The sequence below is a fragment of the Myotis davidii genome, unplaced genomic scaffold (assembly GCF_000327345.1).
Source record: "Myotis davidii unplaced genomic scaffold, ASM32734v1 scaffold292, whole genome shotgun sequence".
Taxonomy (NCBI): Eukaryota; Metazoa; Chordata; class Mammalia; order Chiroptera; family Vespertilionidae; genus Myotis; species Myotis davidii.
The window spans coordinates 1,527,305-1,538,136 of NW_006285042.1; the positions used below are offsets into that span (position 1 = coordinate 1,527,305).

The 10,832-nt window shown below is 45.6% G+C and overlaps 1 long non-coding RNA gene across 1 annotated transcript in view; it reads left to right on the forward strand.

Moving 5' to 3' along the window:
• Positions 1-4,681: 4,681 nt before the first annotated feature.
• Positions 4,682-10,832, forward strand: part of LOC102775484 — an 8,030-nt gene continuing 1,879 nt past the window's right edge. Inside the window, exons 1-2 of the long non-coding RNA XR_001512490.1 lie at positions 4,682-4,763; positions 9,810-9,862. This is a non-coding gene — a long non-coding RNA (uncharacterized LOC102775484). The remainder of the gene's footprint in view (positions 4,764-9,809; positions 9,863-10,832) is intronic.

Sequence of the window (10,832 nt, forward strand, 5' to 3'; positions counted from 1 at the left end):
CTTTCCACTTTTGGGCGGTGATGAATAATGCTGCTATGAATATTCAGGTTTTGTGTGGACATATGTTTTCAATTCTCTTGGGTTATATCTAGAAGTGGAATTGTTAGGCTGGCTCAGATCTTAAGGAATCATTTCTAATGGTCTTCATTCCTATCTCTGTTTCCCAGAGAAAAGGTTTCTCTATATTTATTAAACCAAAGGGAATGGCCAACAGCAGGAACTTTTTCACCAAATCCGAGACATAGCACCTGCCTTTCCAAGGCAGATACAAAGCCAAGCATCTCCACCCCAAACAATATGTGGCTTTGAGTGACTGTGGCAGGCCTGGGATGGGGACAAGTCACTGCAGTGGCTCACAGTAAACAGCCGCTTGCAGCACCCAGAGGAGGTATGCAGAATCAGCCTTCTCTGGCCAGGTCTTCATCTTAGAAACCAAGGCACATTTACAGTCAAGCCATTCCCTGCTTAGAACTGATTCCTGGGAATCTAATCTCTTGTGTCCTGTCGGGCATCTTGGGGGTATGCGTAAGCATGGACTAAGCAGGTGCCAACCTTGGAATCCTCAATTGCCCTTTTCCCACCATCCCCTCTGCGGCCTCTGTTTGTAACTGAAGCCTGCCCTCTGCTGGTCATGAGCAGCCCAGACCACCTCGGAACAGCTGAGCAGTTTTCTTCTAAAATCATCTCTTCTCCAAAAGCATTTTGGAAATAGCTACGATTTAATCAGCTGTAGCAATACGGAGAAATAGCGTCTTCTACAGGGCGGTCCTCTTTTATTTTTTACATTTTGACGTTTGTGGGTTTTTTCCCTTTTATTCAACAGAAGCAGAACTGGGCCAGTTTCAGTTATTTATGAGGCACTCTCATTTGTGATAAATACCCAGTATTTGTATTTAGGCAGTGCCTACCAAGGCCTTCTGCTCCTACTGACTCACGAGTTACTAAAATACTTCCCTATGGTAGAAGTGGACCGGGCTAGCTGGGATAGGAGTTAATATAATTTATGGGCTGTCTAGTAGTTGTCCAGAGGTGGTTTATAGGCTGAGTGTTGAGTAAAGAAAGACCCAGAGCCTCATTCTTCTCAAGGTCTGTCACTCGCCGTTTGCCGTGTTAGTACTCTGCAGGGCATCAGACATTTGGGGACCCCAGGCAGGCCTGGCAACCCTTTCATCTCTTCCTTCCACAGCAGCACTCTGACCAGGCAAGCAGATCCAGGAGGGGCATGAGAGGTTGAGTGGGGAAGGAAGCCAAAGCCTTGGGGAGACCATGAGACAGTGTGAGCAAAAGACTGCACCAGCGATAAGAGAAAAGGAGAGAAGCTAGGGGAGGGGAGGTGGATAAAAGACAGAAACAGTGGTCAAGGGCGATCAGGGGACTAAAGAATAAATGCCTTTTGCCCAGAGAGCCATTACTGCTTTCTGCAATGCAAATAACTGTAACTAACAAAGGAAAGAGAAGCCTTTCACCCAGAGTCCTTGAAAATAACCCTATGCCTCTGACCTACTGTCTTAGGAGCATTTATACTTTCTGCCCTGAGAGAAACACAGCATTTTTTTATTAAAGGAAGCTCAATTTTTAGAGAGATGATTGGAGTCTCTAACCTCTGAGGGGAGGTACTAGGATTCCTTATTGTGAGCATAATCCTAGTCAGAGGTCTGGAGATCTGTCCCTCTTCCCTAAGGTGATCTCCAGGTACTGCCAGAGTGGGGATCCACTGCTGACCCCAGGGCCAGCCCCAGCTGCCTGCTTGGGGCTGTAGAAGCCAGGGCTCAGGGTGCAACAGACATTCTGTGTCCTGCTCTTCCTCTTCCCCCTTTTCCCTCTTGCCTCCTCCCTCCCCTCCTGCTGCGATCCTCTGGATTTTTGTACTCTTCTGTCACAATGCCCCTCTCCCGGCTTTGTAAATCAGAACTCAAACACTGTAGAAAAGCCAGGGCACACGGTCTTCCAATGACTGGCTGCTGTCCCTTTAAAATCAACCTTCAGCTGAGAGAGAGAGAGGAGAGAGGACCAGATCTCCTGCCTTTCCTCCCAGAGATAAAGGCTATTCTTAGCAGTAAAATCCACTTAGCATTCGGGGAGACTGTCGCGCTCCTTCCCACCCCAGGGGCTTTGCACATTGCAATTCCTCCCTTTCATGCGGAGAAGATGAACGGGGTGAAAGAGAAGGAAATGGAAGAGGGAAGGGTGCCAGCACCGTTGGTGCCCCTCAGGACCTAAGGCTCCTCTAGGACTTATTTTGGAAGGCTGGTCCAGTTGGTCAGATCTGGGTAGGAGAGTGCCCTCTCCCCAACCCCAGCAGGCCAGTTTACTATTGTAGCAGCCACTTTTGAGGCAAGAAGACTAAAGGCCAAATGAGCTCCCTTCAGGCCTTTCCACAGTACTTTGTGTGTGCCACGTGTTCAATAAACGTTTGCTCAGCCAGCCTCCTGTGGGCACCCTTGTTAGGCTGGGTCTCTCAGGACTGTCCTCACTGGGAGATAGGACCGCGGCAATCTGTCAGGACATTCAAGCCCCAGCACTAGACGTCAGGCTTAGAAAAAACAAACAAACAGAAAAAAACTTGGGAAATTAAAAAACAAACAAACAAGCAAGAAAGAAAGAAATGGGGAAAATGGGTGGGCAAAATTAAAGACTTACGTAATCCCATTCCAAAGTTAGATCCAGATGGTGAAATTCTACAGAGCTGCCAGCAGGGGGCGCTCAGACAGTGTCTCAGAAAGCCAGGGCCAATGTTGCCTGGAGCCTAAACCTCTGGACAAACAAAACAATGAGCCTTTGTGGTTTCTCTTGAGTTTTCAATCCAAGACGCCCTGATCTTCATCCTGGGAGACCCAGCTAGCTTCTTGCATAATACCGTTTTAATAGGTCTCAATCTCTCCCTCCTTCCCTGCCTCCCTCCCCCAAATTGCTTCCTCTCTGTGTTCCTCTACCTTTAATCCTTTCTCTCAGGCTCTCTCAGTATCCCTTTGTGTGTATTTCTTTTTGTAATTCTGTGTGAGGTTTTTTTTGTTTGTTTTTTTTTCTGAATCTCGGTTTCTATCTGCTTTTTGTTGTTGATATGTCTGTATCATCCCAGACTCACTAGTAAACGTTAATGAAAAATAAACGGAGATGAACCCATCCACAGGCTGAGCTCTGAGAGATTTCAATATCTGGCAAAAGCTAACACTTTGAAGAAAATTTAGACTATGCAGAATATTCTACACAGCAAGAGTGGCTAATTCTGCTGTGCAGTCAAGCTTTTCATGTATATTCTCCCATCTCTGTCCTCCTGACCTGCAGCCCTTGCCGGCCTACACGCTCTCTCCTGCCAGGTGGCTGTCAGGCTGCTGCCCACTTTTCCCAAACCATTGACCGCCAGTGGTCATCTCCCTCCCCAGCTGGCAGGACAGGATCTCCCAGGTCTTTTAGAGAAGAAGCCCACACTAGAAGAGTTGTACCTCTGATGACTCAGTTTCTTGCTTCTTAAGAACCAGCCCCCTCCTTTCCAGGACACACTGGAACTCAGGATTGGGGGCTGAGGGGTCCAGGTGAGAAATGGAGGGACTCAGCCCTGCACTCTACCTGGGACCTCTTGTCCAACATGCAGGTGCTCCAGCTGGATCTGGTCCATTCTGCCAGAGTATTTCCACTCATGGTAACTGTTTTTTTTTTTGGGGGGGGGGTGAGGGGTAGAGGGGTTCCTTCCATATTGTCTTTCTGTCTAGATTGACCTCTGGGGACCTCCAGCTCATTACACAATCTGTATATAACTAAGACCCTTGGCAGGGACAGAGTTTACGTTCTTTTTCTGGGCTTTCAGCCTTGGGGAATCAAAAAATGTAACTGAGCATGTGTTTTAAGGTTCCAGAACATTCCATGACAGTCAAGAAGCATCCCCAGCATCTAATGGAAGGCTGCTTTACCTAGAGCCCACAAAAGCCAAACGAGGACCCTGAGCATGTACAGCCTACGACGGCTTCAAGGCAATTCTACTCAGCAGGAGCTAGCCTCAGTGCCAGCCCCAAATACTATAGCTAAGGAAGTGATCCTGATGTATCCCACCATTTCTACATTTCATGGTCCCTACCGCCAAATCTATTCTGTTCTGTCCAGGTTCTCATTATTTTTCAGATCCTAATCATGGGTCTCCCTGAGGAACAGATGATCACATAGACCTTGGTGGACACGATACTCTTCAATCTTAGCGCTTGAACTTCGTTTAAGCCTTCTGGAGTCAAAGAAGGTGGTTGAGGTATGATCTAATGACACCTGCCCCTGCTATACTCAATACTTGGTAACCATTATCGCTTCCAGTTCGAGAGCCTATTTGGACTAAGTTTAAGACCAAAGTAGGGGCAGATAGGCAATACAATGCAATCCAACATGTAAAGGCACTTACCCTTTGTTTACCCTTCCTAGGCCCTGGCCACACAGAGAGACTGACAAGACATGGGCCCTGTCCTCACAGAGCAGATGCTTCCAGTAGGTTGATCCACTGTGTCTCTGAACGGGAATAAAAATGAAAGTGCTGCAGAAAAACCCAGTGCTGCAAAGTGCTAACATCATCAGGCAGGTTGCGTCTGCAGTGCAATCCATATCCCTGTGACTTCCAGAACCAAAAGAATTGTTATATGGCTTTCTATATTAAGCTTCACATTTCTCTGGAAACTTACAAAGCATTCCTTCTCACAGACACTGTTCTCGAATCAAACAGATTGTGCTTGTACAGCTGTTCAAATGTTGGTGAATTGAAGATGAAAACGTTCTTGGGGAGAGAGGTGAGTGCCTAAAAAGGAGAGGGGGACACTGTGAAGGGGTGTTCTTTTGGGAGGGGGTTGAATAGCAGGGGGTCAGGTAGAAGAGATTATAAAACAGTTGGAGAAGATTATAATCAAGTAAGTGAGTATATTTTAAATTCTTAGGTCTAGACAAGTATAGGTTAAGGAGCCATTATGGACAAGTATTTGAAAGCATACTTTTAAGTGGAAAACTTGGTGAGTGGCAATCACCCACTTCTAATTAGTAGGAGCCAGAGGAAATAAACAAATGGCTAAGGTGGTATCTAAGGTCATTGTGGGGCCCACTTTCCAAGATCTGACCACAGTTAACACTGGAATGGGTCACAGAGAACAGCTGGGCTCTCTGCTCGGGGGGCATTTGCTGAGAGAACAGAGCCTTGGGTTCTGCAATGCTGCAGGTAACATCCCGGGTAGGGACAGAGGCATGGCCTGGATGAGCCAGCTCCCCAGGTTCTCACCCAAATTGAGAAAGAAAAGAACTCATAGAGCATTGGACACCTTTAGCAGCCGCTGAGAGAAATGGGCCCATGGGAGGCCCATGGTCCCCACTGGCCATGTTTCACCCACATGCCAGGGTCCTTTCAATCAAGCTGCCTCTTTCGTTTGTTTCATGAACTTGTGCATAGATGTTGCTTGAAATTACGTGAGCAATCTTGGCAAGAGTTTCTTTAGAAAACTCTCACTCACAGAAAGTCTGTCTGCAATATTTGGATTGTACTGCAATATTTGCATTGGCTACCAGGTCTCTCTCTTTTCTGCACAAGCTGTCCCCAACTTATCTCTGGATCTCTCCCAGATGGGCATCAGTTATTTGATGATGATGTAACATGAAACCCAGATTCCCCTTGGAAACTGGTTTCATAGGGGTTGGCTGGGTGGTGAAGAGTGGAAGTAGGGGTTGAAGCAGAATAGGGTGAGGAGGTAAATAGATCCAGGTTTAGCCAGATAGTATTTCCCATGAGGCTGAGGGAGCAAGAGGCTCTGCCTGCAGCAAACAGGGACCCTCACTCACAGAGGCTGTGGGCTGCTCTGGACACTGGACCACCTGGCTCCCCACAGCAGAGCCTTAAGGAAGCTGTTCTCTGGTCTTGCCTCTGCCCCAGATTAGCTATTCATCCCTGAGCCACTTTTCCTCTGTCATAGTTTGCAAGAGGAAAATATTGGCATAAACATCTCTAAGTTCCTATAAACTCTATGTCTGTCACTCAGTATGGCCTTGTGTTTAGGTTTTAAATGTCAATGACACTTACTGCCTACATGGTGTTTTATGATTTGTAAAGCACTTTCACATATTTGTCTCATTTGATCCTCACAGCCACACTATGAAATAGGAAGGACAGACATCATCCCCTCACTTTAAAGATTAAGAAACGAAGAATCAAGCCCTAGCTGGTTTGGCTCAGTGGATAGAGCGTCGGCCTGCGGACTGAAAGGCCCCAGGTTCAATTCCAGTCAAGGGCATGTACCTTGGTTGCGGGCACATCCCCAGTGGGGGGTGTGCAGGAGGCAGCTGATTGATGTTTCTAACTCTCTATCCCTCTCCCTTCCTCTCTGTAAAGAATCAATAAAATATATTTTAAATAAAAGAAACTAAGGATCAGGGAGATTAGACAAGGTGCTATCACACAGTTAGCAAATGAAAATCCAGGACTCCAGCCCAGGACTTCTAACTTGAGCTCAGTTCTTCGTCCTTTTGGAGGCCATTGCACCTTTGAGATCTGACAATTATGAATTATTTCTTCAGAAAAATAAACTTGGGATTTTTAGATGCTTATGTTCAACATGGATGCCAGGTGAAATGCCCCTGCTCATGGCCACCCTTATAAACCCTTGCAAACGTGTGTAAGGGTTTCTCTGGCCAGACTGCAAGCTCCTTGGAGTTTGAGACCATGTATTTTCTCTCCCTTCCCGCTCCCCTCCAGCCAGTGTCACAGAGACAAGCACCCAGCAGGGGCTGTGCATTGTCAGGAAGAGGGAAAGCTAAGTAAGAGAAATGAAATAAGTGGGACAGATGTCCGTTTCCATGTTTGACCACTTGTCCTACAAGAACTGGTATCCTTGTATATGTTCTGCCCCAGACGGCCATCTGCCTGCCACACTGTTCCCCAAATTCTAGAACACAGCACAGTGCCCCACGGTGGTGGCAGCAATATCCTCCACGGCATGATTTTCCAGGCACAAGATGGGCTCATAAGCACAGAAACGTGGCCTCAGTGCTCTCATGCCCCAGGAGCCTGATGTAAGTGAAGAAGGCAGACTGGCTGCCTTAGCTGCGGAGTGGATTTGAATTAGTGGGACAGGCTACTAAAGCTTCATTTGAGAGGGAGAGGTGGTGCTGGAGCAGGAGGGCATGGGGTGAAGGAGAGAGTGGGAGGGGCCGGCAGGCCTGGGGAATGCACCAATAAGACTGAGCCCATGGTCTGCGTGGCTCTCTGACCACTTTTGCTTACTTGGCACTATGCCTCAGTGCAATCTTGCTTCATCTAGCTAAACCTCTATCTACCCTCATCTACATCTGTGACTTCAGTCCTTTCATCAGGACTGCAAAGAAGGAACACTCAGTGATAATTCAGAAGCAAGGACAATTGACTAGATAAACAGAGATGGCTCTAGTTTAAGACCTATGCCTCATTATTACCCAGCCATCTCTTCATGACCCTATATCCCAAGTTCTTACTCTTTCAAATTTGGTGGAGACAGGGAAGGATTCTGATACTATTATAAGAAGGGCCACTTCCAATAAATGAGACCATCCCATACCCCAGGGACTGACTCACTTGAGCTTTACTGGCCAGAAGAAGAGTCTGAATTCTGGCCAAATGAGGTCTCTGTCTTTCTCCTTATAGATACTAGTGACCCCCACTATGAGATGAATTTTAAGGTGTCAGAATATTAGAGACAGCAGGGACCCTAGAGGTTATGTATTGATCCAACAACCTCAATGACAGATGAGAAAACTTGAGAATATGGTAATGAATCAGTGCCCCAGGCCACTCAGAAAGTTAGTAAAAGAATCTGGACTACAACCTGGAAGTCTTGACCCAATACCACACTAGCTCCTCTCCTATCTCACCTGACCCTGGCCCTTTTAGATGCCAAAGATTTCCACCCAGAGCCAAATCTGAGCAACCAAGCATGAAGGTCTGAATTTGAAAAACTACTTTGTGGAAGCAATGGCTCTTTAAGAGACCTCTTTGTGTTACAACCAGCCCTGGACTCTCCCTGCCTCTCTGCATCCTGCCAAATCACTGTTCTAAAAACCCATCTGGCTGCCAAGCCTGCCCCCTTCTGGCCAAACACAGTACCTGCTCAACCTAGTAGATCACCAATAAAGCAGTCCCGGTGCCTCCTCCTGGAGTGAGGAGAGTGCACTGACAGGTGCAAGGTGGAAGTGGAGCACCTTGCACGGGCATTTTGTAAATGTCTTACAAGTGAATAACAAAGGTTCCAACTCCTCTACACTCCCTTTAGCTCACCACTGCCATAAGCACTCAGCAAACTTGCATTCAACCTATGGGTCAAATCAGTCAAATAAACAGGTATTCATTCAGTTACTATTGGAAAGGCAATATACCAAGTGCTGAGCACTATACAGAGATAAGCCTGAGTCCTGTCTTCAGAGAACTCACAGGCTAACTGAAGGAGACCAGGTGAAATCACATTTGAAGTTAGTATCACAAGGCGGCCACACAAGAAGTGCCATGAAGCAACAGATGACCATTTGCAAAATTATTGGGATAGATACTAAGAACCATTGGTACATAAGAGAATGAGGGAATGGTCCAGTGGCATTGGGGAAAAGGAAAAATCTGATCAGGGCTTTAAAGGATAGGAAGAATTTAGAAGGGTGGAGAGAAGGGAAGAACATTCTAGAAATTGGTAAGAAAAGGTATAAAAATAGAAAATGAAAATGTTTAGAAGATATTGAGTAATCATAATTATAATAGTAGATGATGCTTACCATGTATTAGACACTAACATTTATTGATCTTCTTGATTTTCATGCAATTCAAATTATTACTATTATCCCATTTTTACAGCTAAGGAAACTGAGTTAGAAAGAAGTTTAAGTAACCTGAAGTTTAACTAACTTATAGCTTGTACGTAACTGAGCTGGGATCTGAGCCCAAAGACTATATTCTTAGGCACTGCTTTTTACATCTTTTCTCACGTTGGCTGGAGGAGCTGATTTATTGGAAAGGTATGTTGGAAGCGCATGACAGAGGATCTTGAATCCTATGTTAAAAAACTTGGACGTAATTTTTGTGGGTGGTAAGGAATCACTAAAGGTTTCTGAACAGGAAGGTAGAGCTGGATGTAGTTGTTTGTTTTTTAATTGAATACACATAGGAAGACAATCCTAAGGACACATTCACATAGAAATAAGCTCAGAGAAATATATTACACAGGCACTCGCATAGAGTGCCTTGTCCAGAGGAAGCCTCTCAGATCTCAAACTAACAGAAGATCGAATCTTTGGCATGTGGCACTGAGGGAACACCAAAAAGTAAGCAGCCTTCTATTCTACCCGGGCACATGCTCAAAAGCAGAGACAGACTTGGAGGATGGTATGTACAGGGAGGCAGGAAACATCAGGAGAGAGTGCGAAAGATGGAGGGACAGAAGAGGTCAGCCAGTAAGAGGTCAGCAAAATGAGTCAGGACCTCCGGTGTGTGATTCAGCAGTATCTTAAACATGGTGAAAGCAAAGCTTCTGGAAAAAGAAAAAATACCGTTAGCTATCTTCTTGATTATTTTGTAATAGCAGATAATCTGTTTAGTTCCTTCCCTCTTTTCATCTGCTAAAATGGAAAATCTTTTTTCATGCACAGAATGCTTTTCTTTCTCGCTGGTTTTTTTTGGTGTTTTTTTTTAAGACTCAATTTTGCTAATACATTCCATCAAGGACTATAAAGCTGAACTTGTTCTCATGACCACTACTGTAATGAATGTGGGACAAATGAAGTAATGGGATCTCTGAAAGGGTGGTAATTGAAATAAGAGCATCTATTTTCCTTTTTTCCAGGAACTGTATGCACAAAGGAACCTGCTCAATCCAATGGAGTAAAAAACCATTAGGTAATTTGAATCCTGAACAGAGATTAGATCATTGTCTTGGGTGGGATTTTGGGAATAGTCACAGGAGACAAGGCATCATCCTGTTGAGATGGTCTCCAAGGAATATTGGGTCTGTGAGAATATTGTCTGGCTCCTGAGTCACAAAGCATGGGTTGTGGGGCTGCCTTAGTCCGGGTTCCAGGTAACATTATGTACTTACCTTTGTAAATTGCAGTATTCCGGATAAGCATTGCCTCAAATTATGGCCATGCCTTCATGACCCCACTTTTGGGAATGGACTCCAAATCCGAGTTCCAAACAGCTGTTTTATGTCCACTCACAGGAAACCAACAGATAGATGTGTGGGTGGTAAGGAATTGTTTGTAAGTCCCCACATCTTGTTCTCTTGAGCATGAATTTTTTGTTTGAAGAATTAATTAACTTGTGTTAAAATCGTTCTAAGAAAATAAAATGTCATTGTATAGACATTCCCTCCACAATCACATGCACGGGCCTGATAAAACAGCCTGCTGGTCTCCTGCCTTTGCTTTCTTCTCAGCTGCTACTATTTGAAAATACTTAAGTCCATGACGCTGAATCATTTCTGGCTGGGGCTGTGCATAGGGGATTGGAAACAAGTCACATTCCCAGACCCAAGTTCTAGGAATCAAGCTACTGTTTCCAGGTTCCTGTATTGCCCCCAAATTTTCTTCCCTTTCTGCCAGATCTGGAAATATCTGGCACCAAGAACAAACCTGGGTTCCCATGTGGCCCCAGAGCCTCAGTTCCCCAAGTCCCACTGATGAACTGTACCCTGGTTTCCCCCCGTAAGCTCTGACTTGTGGTCCTGCCTCAAACTCTGCTTCTCCTTCTAAACCTGGTTACTCCACCCATGTCTTCTCCAGCCAGGCCCCTTCTTGCTGCCAGCCAGGGTTTTCTGTGATGCAGGTCATAGAATGATTGCATCATAGGACAGGGAACATTTTTCCTA